We start from the raw sequence: 22035 nt of genomic DNA on the forward strand, positions 1-22035 counted from the left end.
CAAGAGGTGTTTTTTTTTGAAAAGATAAACAAAACTGACAAACTTTTAATCAGATTCAAGAAAAAATGAGAGACAATCCAAATAAATAAAATCAGAAATGAAAGAAAAGTGACATGGACACCACAGAAATACAAAACATTAAAACAAACAAGCAAATAAACAAAAACTACAAACAACTATACACCAACAAATTTGACAATCTGGAAGAAATGGATAAATTCCTAGATGCATACAATCTTCTAAGGCTGAATAAAAAAGAAACAGAAAATATGAACAAATTGATTACAAAATTGAATCAGTAATCAACAAATTCCCAAAAAACAAGATGTCTTCACAGGTGAATTTAACCAAACTATTCTCCTCAAACTATTCTAAAAAATCCAAGAGGAAGGAAGGCTCCCAAGCTCATTTTACAACACCACATTACCTTGATTCCAAAACCAGACAAAGACTTTACAATAAAAGGAAAATATTGGCCAATATCCCTAATGAACACAGATGCAAAAATCCTCAACAAAATATTAGCAAACCATGTTCAGCAATACGTTAAAAATTATACACCACAATTAAGTGGGATTCATTCATCCTATGCAAGTTTGGTTCAATATTCAAAAATCAATTAATGTGATACACCACATAAACAAAATGAAAGATGAAACTCATATGATCATATTAATAGATGAGGAAAAGCATTTAATAAAATCTTGCATCCATTTATGATAAAAGCTTTCAGGAAAGTGAGAATAGAGGGACCATATCTCAACATAAGAAAGGCCATACATGACAAACCCACAGCTAATATCATACTCAATGGGGAAAAGCTAAAAGTATTCTCCTTAAGATGAGTAATAAGACAAAGATGTCCACTTTCATCACTTTTACTCAACATAGCATTGGAAATTCTACCACAAAAACCAGACCAAAGAAAAAAAAGAAACAAAAGACATGCACATTAGAAAGGAAGAAGTAAAACTGTAACATGATACTAAATATAGAGAACCCCAAAGATTCCACCAAAAAACTATAAATGAATTTAGTAAAGTAGTGGGATACAGAATTAATATGCAGGAATCAGTTGCATTTATACACCAGTATACTGAACTATCAGAAAGAGAAATTAAGAAAACAATCCCATTTACAATTGAATAAAAAAAAAAATGCTTAGGAATAAATATAACCAAAGAAGTGAAAGACCTGTACTCAGAAAATTATAAAACATTGAAGAAAGAAATTAAAGATACAAATAAATGGAAACATATATCATGTTCATGGATGGGAGGAATCAATATGGATAAAATGTCCATACTACCCAAAGCAATTTATAGATTCAATGCAATCTATAAATTCAATGGTATATATGAAAATACCAATGGCATTTTTTACAGAACTAGAGCAAACAATCCTAAAATTTATAGGAAACCACAAAAGACATGGAATAGCCACAGCAATCCTGAGAAAGAAGAACAAAGCTGGATGTATCACACTACCTGATATCAAACTATATTACAAGACCATAGTAATTAAAACAGTATGGTCAGAGGGGTAGTAAATTGGGGGTGGGGGGTTATCATTTTGTGAGGCGTGTAAATGTCTAACTATTACATTGTTTTGCACACCTGAAACTAATTTAAAAAATAACAAAATTTTAAAAAAGAAAGCAAAAAAACCCCAGCATGTTATTAGCATAAAAACAGACATACAGAACAATGGAACAGAATAGAGACCAGAAATAAATCCATGACTATATGGTCATTTAGTCTATGACAAAGGAAGCAAGAATATACATTGGGATAAAGACAGCCTATTCAATAAATGGTGCTGAGAAAACTGGATACATGTAAAAAACAAACAAACAAACAAAAAACCCAAAACTGAACCACCTTTTTACGCCACATACAAAAGAAAAAGAAGAAGAAGAAAGAAGGAAGGAAAGAAAGAAAAACCTCAAAGTGGACTAAAGACTTAAATGTAAGACCTGAAAACATAATACTGCTAGAGGAAAATACAGGAAGTAAACTCTCAGATATTAGTAATATTTTCACTAATATACCTCCTTGGAAAAGGGAAATGAAAGAAAAAAATAAACAAATGTGGCTACATCAAACTAAAAAGTCTTTGCCATCAAAGGAAACCCCCTACAAAATGAAAAGACAGCCTACTGATTGGGAGAAGATATTTGCTAATGATACATCTGATAATAGGGTTAATATCCAAAATATATGAAAAACTCATACAACTCAACACCAACAAAACCAAACATTACAATTAAAAAAATTAGCAGAGGACCTGAATAAACATTTCTCCAAAGAAGACATACATATGGCCAATAGACATAGGAAAAGATGTTTCTACATCACTAATCATCAGAGAAATGCAAATTAAAACCACAATGAGATACCACTTTACTCCTGTCAGATGGCTGTCATCAATAAATCAACAAACAACAAGTATGGCAAGAATAAGGAAAAAAGGAAATCCTCGTGCACTGTTGGTGGGACTGAAAATTGGTGCAGCCAATATGGAAAAGAGCATGGAGATTCCTCAAAAAATTGAAAATAAAACTACCTTATGACCCAGCAATTCCACTCTTAGGTATTTATCCAAAACACTAATTCAAAAAGATATATGCACCCCTATGTTCACTGCAGTGCTATTCACAATAGCCAGCATATGGAAACAACCAAAATGTCCATCAATAGATGACTGGATAAAGAAGATGTATATATACAATGCAGTATTATTCTGCCATAAAAAAAAAAAAGAATGAAATCTTACTATTTGCGACAACATAGATGGACCTAGAGAGTATTATGCTAAGTGAAATAAGTCAGAAAGACAAATACCATATGATCTCACTTATATGTGGAATCTAAAGAACAGAATAAACGAGCAAACAAAACAGAAATAGACTTACAGATACAGAGAAGAAACTGATGGTTGCTAGATGGAAAGGGGTTTGGGGGGATGGTAAGAAAGGTGAAGGGATTAGAAAGTACAAATTGGTAGTCAGAAAATAGGTCATGGGAATGTTAAATTCAGTATATAGTCAGTAATATTATAAAAACTATGTATAGTTTCAGATGGGTACTAGACTGATTGGGGAAATCACTTTATAAATTATACAAATGCCTAACCGCTATGCTGTACACCTGAAACTAATATAAAATATACAGTCATGGGATGTAAAGTAGAGCATAGGGTATATAGTCAATGGTACAGTAATAGCTATTACAGTGTCAGAGGGATAGGAGACTTGGTGGGGTTATCACTTTGTGAGGTGTGTGAAAAACGTCTAATCACATCTTGTTTTGTACATCTGAAAGTAATTTATAAAAGAGGACCACTGACATTTTTATTACTGAGAAACAATAACGCATTGGGAAAAGCAGTGGATTTTTGTTTTCCAATCACAGAATTCAAGGATGTGCTGTTTCCCTAGTAGTACACAATTAGAATCCTTACTTCAGTCATTTACCAGGAAACAAAAAACCAATTTTTCTATCCCCGCATGAACATTTTAGATGTTCTCACATGCTTTTTTAAAAATTTAATGGTCTCAAATCCACAACAGACAACCCTAATGAAGCTATTTTATTCTAGAAATGTTGCCTATAATTTAGAGTTTGATTGCAGCAGGTGGGTAATGGTAGCTTGGTTGTGGCACCACAGCCCAAACAACCTATAGGAGAGTGTGGATGTCTGAAGAGAATGCCAGCCTGGTTTTCCTCTCCACAGTGCTTCTTTGAAAAATGAAATGTGGGTGCCATTGTTTGTACAAATAATTATATTTACTTGGTAAGATGACACGATTAGAATAGAATTAAAATAATATTAGCTTCTAGGGAAAATGTATATTAATGCCTTTTCCTTCTGTTCTTAAAATACTAAACTATTTACACATATTCCTCCCCCCAAAACAATGATAAGGCAAACTTGCAAGTGTCCACTGTGCAGCTTAAGAAACAAATCTTACAGATGCCTTTCCCTTGACCCATATGCCACAGAAGGGTATCGACTACTCTGAGATTTGTGTGTATTATGTTCTTGCTTTTTATTATACTTATAGCACATGGACATATATTACCCACTCTGTAATATGCACATATTCCTGAAAATGTTTATTAAATATTGTATATTTGTGAACTTAAAAAATAGAATTATACAGTACATATTCTGTCGCAGCTTTTCTTTTTTCACTCAACATTCCATTTTGAGATTAAGCCATGTCACAACTATATAGTGTTCTATTACATTAATGTATCACAGCATATTCTTTCAGTTGCCCATTGATGGACATTTGAGTTGTTTTTACTGTTTTTGTTTGTTTCTTTGTTTATTGCTAATGCCTATTCTCTTCTAAACATTCTTTTGCCTATCTCCTAAAGCACAAATAAAAGAATTTTTCTAAAATTCTTCCCAGGTCATCGCTCATAAGAACTAATATTCAGTCTATGATTCACTGGGACAAGCAGAGGGGTTGGTTTCGTCAAAGGCAATTGCCCAGCCCTCTCAGACATTCCAAGGGCTAAGGGCAACAATTTCAGACAGACCTGTCACCTAAGGCACACTATATATAGGAAGCTCTGCGCTAGGGAAAATACTTAGAAGTGGAAGTGTAGGGTGTGAATATGTTCAGAATGTCTTTCAAATACTTCTTCAACTTACGCTATTGGACTGCAGTAGATAAAGGTCTCACCACTTGCCAACATATTGTACTGCATGAATTTTTAAATTTTGTTAGGTGCAAATGCAAAATGATCTTTTTCTAGGGGTTTTCAATTTTCACCATTCTCTGAATGACAATTTTTCATCCAGGTATTAGTTTCTTAGAGTTGCCAAACTAACTACCTCAAATTTGGTGGCTTAAAACAAAATAAATTTGTTCTCTTACAGTTCTGGAGGCAAGAGGTTTGAAATCATGGCATCAGCAGGATTGGTTCCCTCTGGAGGCGATGAGGGCAAGATCATCCCATGCCTCTTTCCCAGCAACTCTTGGTGACCCTTGGTTTGTAGCTCCTACACTGCAATCTCTATCTCCTTCGTCACATGGCCTTCTTTCCTGTAAGTCTCTCTGTCTTCACATGAGCTTCTAAGGACACCAGTCATTGGGTTTAAGCATACCCTAATCCATTATTACCTCATCTTAACTAATTACTTCTGCAAAAATTATATTTCCAAATAAAATCGCATATAGTGAGTAATAAATGTCCATGTGCTATGTCCATGAGGTTCCAGGTGGATATGAATTTTGGGGAATACTATTCAACTCAGTACAGGACATTTGCGGATATTTTCCTATTAACTGTTCATATCTTTTGCCCATGTTCTCTTTTGTTGTTGGTCCTATTCTTCTCATTTTAGGACTAAATTCTTCACAAAGGATATTAGCATTTGTGATATTAGATATCAGTATATTTCCCAGTTTTCTATTTGTCTTCAATTTTTATAATGCACCTGGATTTTGAGTCATACTCTTAGGGGTTAATATTTTACATTAATATCTCTGATCTATTTGGAATTCATTTCAGTGTATGTAATGGAACTAGTTTTTCTTATGCCTATATAGCTGCTGAGTGATTATTTGAAAAATCCATTTTTTTCTAGTGATTTGAGATGTTCCCCTTATTATGCACTAAATTTCCATATTCATGTGAATCAAAGTTTGGATTTTATGTCATTTTTAATTTGTCAATCTATTCTTTTTATTGTTGTTTGGTTTATTTTGTTCTTCAGATTCCACATAAAAGTGAAACAATTGAGGAGTAACAGAAAAAATATATTTGAAGAAATAATAGCTAACATTCTTTGCAAAATTGATGAAAACTATAAACTCACATGTTTAAGAAGCTCAATGAACCTCAAGTAGAAGACAAAGTCGCAAAACATCGAAAATACTACAAATCAGTGATAAATAGAATATCTTAAGAAGATGACCAAGTGAAAGGACACATTATGCACAGATGAATAAACATAAGACTGATTATGGACTTCTAATGTGAATCTATGCAGCCTATAGAAAAATGCAGTTAAATGTTTAAAGCACTGAATGAAAAAAAAAAGTCAATTTGGAATTCTCTAACCCAAAATGAAGACTTTTTAAGGCAAATAAAAGCTAGATTAATTAATTGTGATAAGACTTGTACTATAAGAACTTTAAAGAAAATTATTTAAGCAGGAGGAAATTAAACAAGATGAAAATTTGGATCTACACAAAGGAGTGAAAAATTCCCCAAACGGTAATTATGTGGGTAAATACAGAATACATTTACCCCCATTTTTAACTGGTTTAAACAATAATGATACATTTTATTAAAAGTTTTCAAACAATTTATTATGATGTTTATAACATTAAAATAAGTTATATGAATTAAAATACATGACAACAATAGCACAAGATGTGGGAGGGAGGAAATGGAAGTATACAGTTGAAACACTTTTACAATAAACACGAAGCTATACAATAATATATGAATATGAAGTTTGATAAGTTAATGAACACTACAAACCCTAAAAAAACCCAAAGTAATATAATTAGTAATCCAATCATGGAGATAAAATAGAATCATAAAAATAATAATTCAAAAGAAGATAGGAAAAAAAAAAAAGTTGAACAGTTAGGAGAACAAAATTTACATCCCAAAATTAACATTTTGTTAGGGAATAAAATTCAAGATGTGTTTACCAAACCAATATAATTTGGCAGAATTCAAACTCTGTACTTTCTTCAGTGGATGGTAGCTGCTGAAATCTTTGTTCTGTTTATTCAGCCTTCCATCTGTTATTTCCCATTGAGCATTTTGCAGTATTGCCTATAACTGAACAGTTCAAGGTCAGTCATGAAGTTGACGGGAGATCACACTTATATTTTGGACTCTCCTCAACTATATTTTATTCTTTTCAGTCTTTCTTCCTACCAATATTCAGCCACTTTGGCAGCACAAACTCCATGCTCTGATATCCCAAGGAAATTAAGACCATAATTTTGCTTAAGATTAAGCTGGTCTTTGCTATGAACACTGGAGTTTCTTTCAGGGGAAACGCCTATACAGGTGGATCTCTCGCAGTTGTCTTCACTTTTTGAATACCCTCCAATCCCTGCCTCCTTTTTGCTCACTTCAAAAAGTTCTATTTTATATTTTGTCCAAAGCTTATCATTGTTAACTGCAGTATAATGGTTCTAACATAAAATACATTGCCATTAGCAGAAGCAGAGGCTAAATTTTCTTCATCTCCAATTCTCCAGTGCTAAAAAGGTACTTCTTGATTAATAAGACATCAATGAATGCATATTGAGCAAATGGATATATATATATATATATATATATATATATATATATATATATATATATATATATATATATATTTGTATAAAAAATGGCTTCACCTGGGAGGAAAGGATGGTGTGGAAGATATAATGAAATTCTCTTTCACTGCCAAGCCCCCTTGCAAACTCACTATAGGCCTAATGATATCATTATAGACCACTGATGCTCTATGCCTTTGGGTCTCCCAGTAGTTCCACCTTGGACAATTTCTCCCATTCAGCTTTTCAGTTAGTTTTATAAACTTGCAGAACATCCCTCTCTTCCACTTTGCTATCTGTGAATTGAAGAGACATTCCAATTTTCAAATGAACCTTAGAGACAGACATAGAAACTGCTCTTCTTCCTTTAATAACACTGTTGAATAACACTGAGTTTCTCAAGGGAGAGAGGAGTGGATTTAGAACCTCTGCTTCCTTCTGATTGCTTTTCTCAGTCTCACGGGTAAGAATTTGCCCATTACTTTGTCTTAGGTTTTGTTTAATGAAAAAGCTTTGTATCATTTCACTTTCCTTAAATGAATCAGCAGTTTGGTGTAAATTAGGCCTTTGAGTTTTGTTAAAACCTACCTTGTTTAGAAATACAATTTTTATTTATTTCTATCCTTCCACTGTCACCCCTTAAACTCTTTAACTACCTGTAAGCCTATATTACATATTTACCCAGGGCTTGTGAACAATCCGAATTTATATCATTGGTTTCTATATTTATTTGTTTACCTCTGTTTCTTGCCAGCTTTGTCTACAATAGATTTAGAATTCCCAGAGAGCAGAGAACATGTGAATCAACTTGTTTTGTAGATTTCCTTGCAATTCTGTTATACACTGAACTTCATGAAAATTTTAATGGCTTCTGGGATGTAAAAAAAAAAAAATTTGAATTAAAATTAACCTTTTCTTATCACTTCTCTCCCCTTTGAACCACCTCTACCCTGCCAATGGATTAAAGTTTCTAAACCAACACTTTCATTATTTATTATTTCATTATTTATTGAATTTTTCATTCAACAAATATTTCTGAGGACTTAGTTTCTATTAGTCACCATTCTAGGTATAAGAGGTTCCGTGATGAAAGATACTGAAATAAGTATTTCGATTCAGTGAAAAATGACATAGCCCCTGATATTCAGACCCTCACTTGAAGGGAGGCAAGAAATATGGAATAGCAAAGAATTAAAGAAATAAACAAGGATTTTGAAAAACTGGCAAGAAGGGGCCTTAACTATGACGAGCTGTACCTGAGAAGACTCCCAAAACAGGGAGTCAATGATTGAGTTGCAACTTAAACATAGCTGAGTATTTTAGTTGAGGCCAAGGCAGGTTGATTTTAGGTCAACAAATCTTGTGAGCATGTATTTTCATAGTGGCTCTCCTTGGCATTTTTGTTTACTGTCTGAAGTAGGAATGAATGAGTTTAAATGGGGAGAGGAAGTGGGGATGGTGTTTGGAGGGCATTACTGTTTTTGGTGGGATGAGAACAGAGAGACAGGGATCATCAATAGCATGGCATAGCATTTGTTCTTCATTTTGTCTTATAGACTGTTGGGTTGCTTTAGATTAATTTTTTGGAAAAGTAGTTTAAGGTCTACAGAAGTGTAGGGTATATAGGGTCTATAGAAGGCGAGCTTGTAAGATAAAAGGCTTTGAGAGAACCTGAGCACAAACAGTGTTGTTTTGAAGCAGTAGTGAACAGCTATTATTTCTGCCTCTCGAACATCCATTTACTAATTTTCTGGTAATATATTCCCAGTTTTCCTTTTACTATTAGGAAGCAACTCTCTTCTAGTCTTTGGCCAAAGTCTTCAGGAAGGGGACTCATCTACCCCTAGATCCATCGGTAGAACATGATACATCCATTCATGTGATGTTAATTGTCAATTGCTAATCATATTTATATTTATATTTTTTAAATGCATACATGTTATCTTATCAAATTAGTTTGTAAACCCTTTGAGGAGCAAAGGAGAGAGCACGATGTTCCTCATTTTCCATCTCCTAAAGGGCCTAGAACAGTCCCCAGAATATAGTGTCCAATGAGCGAAAGTGTGATGGTTTGTGGATAAGATCAGAGACCATCACTCAGCTTTTTATGTTCCTAAGGAATCCCAGGACCAGGCCATGTGCCTGGATATCACGTCTTCTTAAAAGGGATTTGGAAGGTATCACACTGATCACCCTCCAGGGACAGACATCCTTGCTCTCACCATTCCGGTATATCCTGGAAAGCCCTCAAAGCCTCCCTGCCCCTCTTCAATGGCATCAGCTGTAGAGTTTTCGGAGACTGACAGCTATGGAGAAAGGCCCCACGGTGGGAAGCTTGCAGCCTGCCTGCTAGTGACTGTGCTGAACCATAGGCTTTCACAGGAGTGCCTATTTTGTTGTTGTTTTTTACCCCCACCCTGCAAAGGCATTACTTGCCTCCTAGCAGCTTTGCAGTTAACTCATCTGTGGGACCTGTTAACAATCCCCAGAGACATTTCTCCCTCTGGGACCACTTTCCAGTGCACAACTGAATGTGTACGGAAAGGGCTGTTAGGGAGATGAAGTGCCTAGATACCCATAAGCGGGACCTACAGAGGGCAAGGATCTTACCTTTGTGGCTTCTGGGGTTTAAAGACCCGTTTCAGGAATTGTGTTTTTCCTTTTATAAAAGACCTTAACTATCCCCTTATATTTCAAATAATAAAAAGAACATTTAACAACTTAATCACATGAAATATCAAAAGGGACCTGGCTGACGCTTGGATGGATCAGAGTAATGCAGAAGATTGTTTCCAAAATTACGTGCCTTAGATAGCGAGTGCTGTCTGAGGCTAATGGCTGTTATTAGACAACGGGCTTCTGTGATCAAGTAGCTTAGGGAATTTCTGGGTTTTCTTGCCATAATAGTTCTTAGAGCCTATAATTTTCCTATGCACCTGATTAATCTCTAAGAGGCAGTCGTATAGTGTTTACCAAATTTACTTGACCACACAAAACTTTTCATTAAAAAAAAAACACAAATTCACACCTTCCTGGAATTAACATTTATGGAAAAAGACATTCTAGATGTTCTCATGTGCAGAGGAGAAAGAGCATTACAGTTCCCTTGCTAATGAAGTGTTCTTAAGCATTCTTGGGTTGGCTTTATGGTCTATAAACAGTTCCTTTCTGTTTGTATCTATCTATCTATCATCTATCTATCTGTCTATCTATCGATCTATTCATTCATTCATTAATGCCTCATTCAGTAATCATTCAGGGGAGCAGACATTCATTATATGTGGCTTCACTTTTCCCCTAGGCCCATTGTTATAACAAGACTCCACAGAGTTTATAACAAGACTTTTTCCCCTCTGGTTGTGCTCTCCTCCATGCCATAGACGACGATCTATAGTAGAGCTACAGTATATGACCCCCTTCAATGACATAATTTCAGTTGTATTTTTATGATCTGTTGGTTGAGAAACTATATAATAACAAGATATTGTGGGTTTATTAAAATGTTAACTTTGTGTTTATTCTTAACAGCATACTAAAATTCTGCTTCAAATCTTTATGAGACACAGTAACATTTCGGTTTACAGATAGTATCTGCTGCACATATAGATTAAAGTATCTTTGAAAATAACTGAAAAATCTCCAAATCTTTCTACCACATAGAACAGAAAATATTGCTCTGGAGTACAGTTTTCTGAATCAGAAACAATGGAGTTTGGAACTGAAATCAGCCACTAATAGGTAGCATGACTCTGAAGAAGTTAAGTAATTTCTAGAAGTTTCATTTATTAAGATGATTTGAGGGTTGGATAAGTTAACATAAACAGACACACTGCCTGATAGATGGCAGACCTCTTAGCCTTCTTTTTTGTTGAAAGCAGACATAAAACTGTACTCAGAAAACATATTTTGAGGCAAAAGTGTCATTGTGCTAGTTGTCTTTACTTTTAATAGTTCCAAAGCAAATGTAGGGAGAGAATGCACCATTATTATTGGTGTTCTAAATAAATAAACCAGATAAAGTTAAACAAACGGTAATAAGAATTGTTTGCCAGATTTTATTGTAAGTGCTTTATGTGGCTTATAGCATTTGATCTTCACAAAAGTCTTAAAAGACCCCTTTGTTATCCCCAATTTTAAAGATGAAGAGAAACTAAGGCAAATGGTTGATATCACTTGCCCAAGATTCCAGATCTAGAAATTGGTGGTCCTAGTCCTAGCTTTCAAACTCAAAAAGTATTTTTTCAGCAGCTACCAGTATGTTGTTTTCTCAGATATATATCATGTGAAGGCCTCATTTGCCACATTTTATTAACCAATTGTTTTCAAGACCCTAATGGGATTTGAACATTGATAGGCCCTGTTATTTGCATAAAAATAGTAATCTTATTGTTAGGAAGTTAGTGTATGTATTTAATTTTTCAAGCTCATTGCTATACCAAAATACAGAAATTACTATGCATCATGCTAAGAAATGGTCATGTTTTCAGTTAAATTAAAGCTAAATAATAAACTTTCCTAAAGTTTTGAATCGTATTACTCCAGTGAAATGTTTCAGTGTTTTAAATAGCTGTCAGGAGGAGTACATTCTCTATGAAGACCCGTGCTAAGGAACAAAGAAGTTGGAAGATACTCAAAAGATCATCTTGCTTATTCTCCTGAGGATTAGCAGCGAAATTTATTCAACAGTCAGTTACTCAGTGCTTCTAAGACTATGCCTCTAAGGCTATGCTTTCAAGGCTGCTAGTTACTGGATACACAAGAAGAATAAAGAATTCTCTCTGTCCTTGGAAAGCCTAAGATCTAGAAGGAGGAACAGCAGCAAATCATGACCTTGCCTTGCTATTGGAAGCATGTGCAAGAAGCCTATCAACATAGAGGAAAACAGGAATATCAAAAACAGTTCAAAATATTATAGAGTGGACTTCAGAATTTTATTTGATAACTGATAATGGCATATCATGATGGATCTAATTGTAAAAAGTTCATTCTTAAGCACAGTCATAAATTGTTCTTGATTTTATCATTGGTGTTTTCAAATCTCTATTCTCATAATAATGTATAAGTTAATCCTACCTGCTCAGGAGTTGGATGGCATGGGTTTGAATCCACTTCCACCAATTAATAGCTCTCTGGACTTGGGCAAGTTACTTCAGCCTCCTCTGAGCCTTGGTACCATCATCTATAAAATGGGCATAAAAGATCAGATAAACCATGTGAACATTCAATACATGTTACTTGTAGTTATTACTATTATTGTTGAGAGTGAAATGGTGATGTATAAAATTAACAAGAACATATTTGTACATTCAAGTTTAAACTTTATCTTAATCGACAATAACAAATGAAAGAGATTTTTGATATATAAATTCAGTATGCATTTGAGAATATCTCAGGAACTTCTCCCACTGACGCTAATTATATCCCTGGTGTTAATAATTTACAGTTGCCTATCTACATTGTTCACTGTCCATTAGCCAGAATCACTGTGTGAGTGAGATGGGCTAAGTAGGAAGAGGCTCATTCTTCTGGGGTGGTGGGTGAGTTAGCCTGGGGTTAAAGCAATCACGAAAGCCCGATGCTTGGTTTGCTCTTGCCATAGTCCAGCCTATCCACAAAAGTGACCAGAAGAGAGTCAGTGGTTTTTAGCAACATATTTGCTTGTTCCAGTGGCTTTGTTTTAGTTTGATATACAAAGATTTAGGTACTACCTAGATAATTTGGACTTGAATATTTTATGCTGGTTCTCGGTTTGCCAAATACTCTCACCAAAAAAGATAAAGGAGTAAGTAATTCAGGCTATTTAGAAATTTGGGGCTCACTATAATGATTCAAGTGTGGTTATCAGTGTTCTTTAAAATAAAATTGGCACCTTAAATAATGGGCTCAATCAAATTGACCAGATGTTTTGCACTTGGTTAAATGCATTCTAATTGGCCAATCAGTGCAAACAACTGATTAAATCTTTCGCCAAAGAATTTTCATTAAACAAACAACAAAGCAGTTCAAGCAAGTTTCTTTTGCTTTCTCCCTGAAATCATAAAGTTGTGAAGGGAAACCACAGATGAATATGCACCCCTGTTCCTTGTATAGTCTCCAGATGACCTAAAACTTTATCTTAGAATAGCTTTAAAATTTTGATGGAAAATGAAAGTTTCAAATGGATGGACAACACTATTCAGAAGGCTTTGGTAATCACTTTGTGTGCATTTTATCGCTTTGTGCGCTACCAATATAAAAATAGGGATGCTATATCTTAAACTTGTACAGAATATTTTACTTTTTTACATGTATTATCATATGTAATAAACCAGTTAAATCACATAGTATAATAATTAACCTACTATATTTGATGCATTCAGATAAACTTTGCACTTAATCTTCATAACACCCCTGGGAGCTGAAAGATGGGAATCATTAGTCCTTTCTTACAAATGACAGATTTCTGTCATAGAAATTGAATGACTTCCTCAATGTCATCCAGTGTGGTAAAGCTGGTATTAACCCCAGATCTCTCAGATCTTAGCCAGGAATTCTTCCCACTTGTTAGCTAGATAACAACAGAATCAAGAGAATATGTTGATCCACTTGGACTATCCACTTAGAGATTGGACTCTTTTATCCAGAATAGTCTTTAATTTCACAAAGTTCACTCATAAGTAGTATGTTCCTTATGTAGCTCAATAGCTAACATCAAACTTGGTGTAATATTTGAATCATGCAGGGGTTCTTTAATGCTTTCTTTGTCCAGTATCTGTAAAATTGCAGCCTCAGGCACACCAAGAGGAATTTGTGTTTCCTACTTAGGCAGGCAGATGTATGTCTAAGAATTTGTGTTTCCTGCTTAGGCAGGCAGATGTATGTCTGTTTGGGATGTGCATTTCTGCTTAATTATTTTTTTAAAAAAAGCTAATTCTTTCTAAGTGTTAATATATACAAAAATACAATTAAATCAGAATGGAAAAAATTGTCATGATTGTATCATGAGACTTAATAGACCTCCTGCCAGAATTCTAAAATTACTAGATAAATCTGTCATAATCATGAATACCAAACTTAGAGTCGGTTTATGGAAGTTTTCCTCTTGTGAATATATATAATGAAGCATTTTCACTGTTATATTAAGGAAAGAAAAGTAAAAACACATTACCCATGCATTAAAAAAAATTATAACTTATCTTTTGTTGGTGGAAATATATACGAATTTTGTTCACATTTCTATAATAGCTGCCTACTAACTTTATTATTAAATATTCAATGAACTTTGTTTTTACTGAATAAGCAAGTCTGAACTGGTCACTTTGTGACTTAGCCATAAAGTGTATTTACTATATTTAAGGCACAAACCATATTTATTTATTCTTGCCTAGTGGTCTTTGTAGCAGAACTAACTGATCCCTTTGCTAGGAATGATCTTTCCCAATATCCTCTCATGGTTCACTTCTCATAATTTATGTCTCATCTCATCATTAGAAATCATCCTCATGAGCCCTCCTTGACCACACTATAGTAGTTCTCCAATTTCTATCACAACACCATATATTATGTACATCATAATTATAATACCCACCTGATGTTTATCTTCCTGTTTCTGTTAGTTTTTTTTGTCTAACAGAATTTAAACTCCACAATAATATTGACCATTTACAGTTCTATTTATTTACCACATTCTCAATGCAAATTACAGTGCATGGTACATAGTAGATGCATAATAAATATTTGTTGAAAAATTAAATTGAAATTAATTTAATGAACAGATGAATTGAACTAAATGGTAATCTCCAAACCTCTTCAGATATATCTCTTAGTCAAACTACAAGTCTGCACTCAGAGATGATTAGATTATTTCAATGAACAACTTCATACCACAGAGTAACAGAAAATGTTGTCTGGGATCATTTGACAACCCTTATATCATTTTACTCCTGTGATAGGCTTTACTGGCTTGACGTTTTTGAAGGAGACAATGACCATCCCCAGTAGACATATGATTGATAATCTATGTTACCTGGGGAAAATGGAGCACTTCATAGCTTATAAAGCTGTTGGATTGGAACTAGTGAACAGGGGATAGAAGGATGCACACTAGTCTGTAAGCTGTTGCTTGGATAGAACATATTTAGTGCAATCATAACGGATTCTTCCCAAAGTCAATTCACAAGAAGGAAAATATTCAATGAAACACATTTTCTAGTTCAAACCCTATAATGAAAGCTTTCAGAATTGACAGCTTATGCTTTATTAAACAGAATATAAATTAATAAACACACAATCTTATGACTAATTGTATTTACTAGCATTTCAGGGTCAGATAAGAGAGAATGGCTCTATGAGAAAACCTACTTATTCTTTTCGATCCAGCAATTTTTATGTCTGCTTACTTTTGCATTCTTTAAAGAATGTTAATGTATTTTTAAATTCAAGAAATATGTTTAAAAAGCTATTATGAGCCAAGAGCTTTTCCAGATGCTGGGGATACTGCACTGAAGAAAAAAATTACATAAAAATTCCTGCTGAGATCTGGTCAAGATGGAGGTGTAGGCAAACAATGTGCTTACATTTTCTCACAACCATATCAAAATTACAACTAAACAGAACTATCATCATCGAGAATTGCCTGAAGTCTAGTTGAACTGAAGCCCTACAATATAGGACACATAGAAAAAGCCATGTTGAGACTGGTAAAAGGGGCAGAGACATGGAATGGGCCGGTTCCACACACATGTATGACCATTAAAACCCAGAAGGGCTGCAGAGGACCCTGCAAGAGGAGCGCGAGGACCCAGCCCCACACCAGGCCAGGGTTTAAGTGCTGGGGAGAGAAGGCCCCATAAATTTTGGTTGTGAAAACCAGTGGAGATTTTGGCTGAGTGAGACAAGGGTAGCTGCAGTCCCAGTGTTCCTCTTAAAGGGCCCATGCACAGATTTACTTGCTGATGGACACACTCTGTCTGAGCTCCAGCGCTGGGACAACAGCTCGAAAAGCACTAGGGACATATGGGGAGGAAATGAATTGTCTAGCTTCAGGGTGAGGGTGGAGGGGCTTTCTCCCAGATGGAGAAGCTTGTGGAAGCCACTATTTCTTTGTTGAGCCCTCCCTGGTCCTGGCATGCAGATGCAGGCAGCCCCTATATCTGACTCTCCATCCACCTGGCTAATACAATTCATTCATTTGCCCACCCAAGCTGCTTCCAATGGCTTTTCTCTATAGACAGTTTGTCTTGGCTCATGCTAAGGACTTTCCTAAAATCTCTCAAATGTCCACAAAACCCAAAGAAGCAGCACTGTGTTTTTGTATGTCCTGTACTTTGCTAGTGTCAAGCCCAGCATTAGCAAAAGCTGACCGTGGTTTGTGGTTTGGCCTCCAAGATCAGTGTTGGCGGCATCATCTGTGGATTACTTCATGGGTCATACCAGGTGACCCTGGGCATGGCACAGGCTGCAGCTGAATTTCACCAGCAGTGGGGCCATCCCGAGGGACCCTAGGGCTGGCACATCCAGTAGCCAGCTTTGAATCCAGCCAGAACATCACCTGGCCACCTCCAGGAATGACATACCCCAAGGGCAAACTGGGAAGACACCAGAGCCCTGCTAAAGCAAAACCTGTTCCATAGGGTCAGCCTTTGCAGAACAACTCCTCTACTATACTCATGGCCAGTACTCACAACCAATCAGCATGTATCAATCACTCCCATTGATAGGCAAATAGCAACAAAGGCTCAACTACAATAGGAGGGCACACACAATCCCCAAAAGGGACACACCTGGAGTACCCAGCTCAGGTTACCAGGAAGACTGTGCCACTGAGCTCCATAGCAAATCTACTACACAAGGCCATTCTACTAAGACCAAGAGACATAGCAGCTCACCTAATACATAGAAACAAACACAGGGAGGCAGTCAAAATGGGAAGACAAAGAACATGTCCCAAATAAAAGAACAGAATAAAGCTCCAGAGAAAGAACTAAACAAAATGGAGACAAACAAGCTACCAGAGGAAGATTTCAAAACACTGGTTATAAGGATACTCAATGATCTCAAGGAGAACTTCAACAAAAAGATAGGAGACATAAAAATTGAGATAGAAAACATAAAAAAGAATCAGTCAGAAATGAAAAATACAATAACTGGATGAAGAATTCAACAAACGGAATCAACAGTACATTAAATGAAGCAGAGGATCGAATCAATGATTTAGAAGATAAGGTAGCAGAAAACACCCAATCAGAGAAGCAGAAAAAACAAAGAATCCAAAAAAGGAGGACAGTTTAAGGGGCCTCTGTGACAACATGAAACATACCACCATGCAGACAATAGGGGTAGCAGAAAGAGAAGAGAGAGAGCAAGGAATTTAAAATGTTTTTGAAGAAATAATGATGGAAAACTTCCCTAACCTGGAGAAGGAAATAGATATACAAGTCCAGGAAGAACAGACAGTCCCAATCAAGATGAACCCAAAGGGGCCCACACCAGGAGACATCATAATTAAAATGCCAAAGGTTAAAGACAGAAAAAAAGAATCTTAAAAGCAGCAAAAGAAAAGCAGTTATTTACCTACAAGGGAGCTCCCATAAGATGATCAGCTGATTTTGCATCGGAAACTTTGAAGGCCAAAAGGGATTGGCAGAAAATATTCAAAGTGATAAAAAGCAAGGACCTACAATGAAGATTACTCTACCTAGCAAAGCTATCATTTAGAATCGAAGGACATACAAAGAGCTTCCCAGAAGAAAAAGCTAAAGGAGTTCATCACCATCAAACCAGTATTTCAAGGAATCTTAGAAGGACTATTATAAGAAAAAGAAGAAAAAATAATTTAAAAAAAAACATGAATGATAAAATGGCAATAACTATATATCCATCAACAATTACTTTAAATGTAAATGAATTAAATGCTGTAATCAAAAGATAGGGTGGCTGAATGGATAAGAAAACAAAACTCTTACACATGTTGCCTACAAGAGATTAATTTCAGATCAAAAGACACACACAGTCTGAAAAAAAGGGATGGGAAAAAGTATTTCAGGAAAATGGAAACAAAACAAAACAAAAAAGCTAAGATAGCAATCCTTATACCAGACAAAATAGACTTTAAAACAAAGCTTACAAAAAGAGACAAAACAGGACCCAGTAATCCCACTTCTGGGTATCTACCAAAAGAAACCCAAAATGCTACCTCGAGGGGACGTGTGCATCCATGTATTCATTGGAGCATTATCACAACTGCAGAGATGTGGAGGCAGCCTGGGTGCCCATGGATGGATGAATGGATAAAGAGGAGTTGGTACATATATCTAATGGAATATTGTTTGGCCATGAAAGGAAATGGGTTTTTGCCATATAAGGCAGAAAGGACAGACCTGGAGGGTATTGTGCTGAGTGAAGTATGTCAGATAAAAACAGACATAATGTGATTTCACTTATATGTGGAATCTAAAGAACAAAGTCAACAAACAAATGAAGTATAAACAAACTCATAGATACAGAGAACATTTTGATGGTTGCCAGCTGGGAAACGGTTTGGGAATGGGTTTAAAAGGGGATGGGATTAAGAAGCAGAAATTGGTTTTTACAAAGTAGTTATGGGGATGTATGGTATAGTATAAATAATATAGTCAATAATATTGTAATAGCTATGTAGTGTTAGATGGGTACTAGATTTATCAGGGTGATAGATGGGAGTGGGTTAGGAGGCAGGGTGTAAAAGGTGAAGGCATTAATAAGTACAAATTGGTAGTTAGAAATAGTCATGAGGATGTAAAGTGAAGCACAGGGAATATAGTCAATAATATGATAATAACTATGGATAGTGCCAGGTGGGTATTAGACTAGTCAGGGGATCATTTTTAAATTATATAAATATCAACCACTATGCAGTATACCTGAAATTAATTAAAATAATATTGAATGTCAACTGTAATTTAAAATTTTTAAAGGGGAGGGGGGTGAAGGGAAATAACAGATTTAAATTTCCAGGTAGAAAACAAGTAAGTCATGGGGATGTGATTTACAGCATAGGGAAAATAGTCAATAACACTGTGATAGCGTGGTACGGTGTCAGATGGTTGCTGGATTTATCATGGTGATCACTTCTTTAGGTATATAAACATTGAATAACTATAGTGCAAATCTGAAACTAATATAATATTGTATGTTAGCTATATTTTAATAAAAACCTTGAGAAAATTGTTTAATGGAATTTACATTATAGTGGTTGGAGGGTGACAAACTTGGCCATAAGAAAAGATAAAATACTGTCATTTGCGGCAACACTGATGGATCTTGAGATTATTATGCTAAACAAAATATGTCAGACAGAAAAAGACAATAACCATGTGACTTCACTCATCTGTGCCATATAAAACTGAAAGCAACAAAGGAACAAGACAAATAAGCAAAGAAACAAAACTTCACAGACAGACATTTTAGTGGTTACCAGAGGGTAAGGCGCGGGGGGTGGTAGAAGAGAGAAAAGGGAGTCAAATATATGGTGATGGAAGGAGAACTGACTCTGGATAATGAACACAAAATGCAATATCGATAATGCATTATAGTACTGTACATCTGAAACCTAAATCATTTTACTAACCAGTATCACCCCAATAAATTTAATAAATAAAAAAATAAAGTACATCATACAGTGCTAAACACTAGAGAGAGGGTATACCTGTAATGGCCCTATATGTTTGAGTTTCAAACATATTTAGAAGTTCAAACCAAGAACAGCTGGAACAGATTGAAAAATGAGAACAGTTAGAGGTGAACCACAAAGGCATTGTAAACCGTATCGTAGAGAGCATTACAGGCCACTATAATGACTCAGCTTCTGAGATAAGAAGTTATGAGGAAAGAAGGTCAAGCTGAATTAAACATTTTTGGCCAAAGCAACCAGATGGAGAGAGTTGCTACTTCTGGGATGGGGTACATTATTGGAAGGATCATGTTTTGGAGGAAGATGAGTCAGGAGTTTAATTTTGGACATACGATATTTTGAGAAGCCTGTGAACACTTACTTGTATGAATCTGGAACTTAGAGGAGAGGTCTGGGGATCATAGGATAGAGATAGTACTGAAAGTAAGGAGAGTGAATGAGGAGAGAGAGACAGAGAGAGAGAGAGAGAGAGAGAGAGAGAGAGAGAGAGAGAGAGAGAGACAGAGACAGAGACAGAGACAGAGAGACAGAGACAGAGAGAGATCCATGAAGTAAGCCTGAGGCACACTAAAGTTTATAGGTCAGGGAGAGGAAGAGGAGTAGCCTATAAAGTAGGAAGACAATCAGCAAAGAGTATGGTGTCCTAGAAGCTTGTCAAAGAAAGAGTTTGGAGAATGGAAGGAATTCACTCTAAGCGCTGCTAACAGATCGGGTATGAAAAGAAAAACAAAAGCTGAAAATTGACTATTGAATTTAGCAGGAAGGAGTTGCTTTGTTATGCTGACAAGAGAAATTTCAATTAAGTCCTAGGAAAAAAAGTCCATTTGGAGTGAATTCAGGAGAGAACTAAGGATGGTGACATCTCTTTTGAGGTTTTCTGTAAAGAACTTAAAAGTGAAACAATAGCTGAAAGAAGATGTGGGAGCCAAAGGAAGAAATTCTGAAGATGGAAGAATTTTACAGCGTGTTTGTATGCTAATGAGAATGATCCTGTAAAGAGGGGAGAATGGATAACTTAGTAAAGAAAGTGATAGCTGCTAGAGTGACACTCTTGAGTGAATGGTAGGAAAGAAGACCTAGAGCAAATAAGAGGACATATTTATCTGTGGTAACAAAAGGAAAATTAGCCATGAGAATTGAAATTGTTGAATATGTCCGCATAGTAGATAGAAAGTGCAGTGGTGGTAACATGTGGATCTTCCATGCTTATTGATTCTTTTTCTAAATAAAATAGGTAACAAGGGCTTCAACTGTAAATGAGGATCAAGGAGGTATTGTTGAAAAGTTGAAAAGAAGATTAAAAATTATCTTCTCGAAGAACAGGAGAGTGAATGAATGAGAGAAGAGGTTAGAAACTTTTCCTATGAAGGATCAGATTGTAAATATTTTAAGCTCTGCACCATCAAGACTCTCACAATTTCTCAACTCTGCCTTATAGTAAAAGCGGGCATAGACAATCCATAAACAAACGGGTGTGGTTATGTTCCAATATAACTTTATTTGTGAAAACAAACATTAGGCTGGATTTGGCTGTTGGGACAATGTGCTTACTTTGGGAAATCATTAAGGGACCATCTGAGATTAGTGGTCATGATAAAATAAGGCCATTTAACACATTGTGTAGTTTTCTTCAACCAATTTTTCTGTGCTGAGTAAATGGAAAATCTGCTTAACCAATGTTGAGGTTTTGCAACGTAAGAGTAAAAAGATGGAGTGAGGTAAAAGGGAATAGAGCACATATGCAAAGGAACTTTTATGATAATCAACAGTGATATTTAACTAGGCTAATTAAAGATGAGTAAAAGATGGGAGGGTGAGAAATATTAAAAATTGGTAGACTTAAAGAATTGTGATTGTAGTTGCAGAAATGTTGGAATAAGCATATTAGAAGGAATAAATTTGAAAAGATAGGATATGTTCTCACCACCAAAGAGAAATAGTAATTATGTGATGTGATGGAGGTGTTAGGTAACACTACGGTGATAGTCATTTTGGAATATAAGTGCATCACATCAACACATTGTACACGTTAAACTTGCACATTGTTACATGTCAATTGTATGTCAATATATCTGGGGGGGAA

At 35.5% G+C, this 22035-nt stretch overlaps 1 long non-coding RNA gene across 1 annotated transcript in view; it reads right to left on the reverse strand.

Annotated features, from left to right (window-relative positions):
- The window catches only part of LOC141567134 (uncharacterized), a 99465-nt gene that overhangs the window by 50641 nt on the left and 26789 nt on the right, over positions 1-22035 (reverse strand). Inside the window, exon 2 of the long non-coding RNA XR_012489528.2 lies at positions 12377-12482. This is a non-coding gene — a long non-coding RNA (uncharacterized LOC141567134). The remainder of the gene's footprint in view (positions 1-12376; positions 12483-22035) is intronic.

The sequence above is a fragment of the Rhinolophus sinicus genome, chromosome 5 (assembly GCF_057876585.1).
Source record: "Rhinolophus sinicus isolate RSI-liver-muscle chromosome 5, RSI-T2T, whole genome shotgun sequence".
NCBI lineage: Eukaryota > Metazoa > Chordata > Mammalia > Chiroptera > Rhinolophidae > Rhinolophus > Rhinolophus sinicus.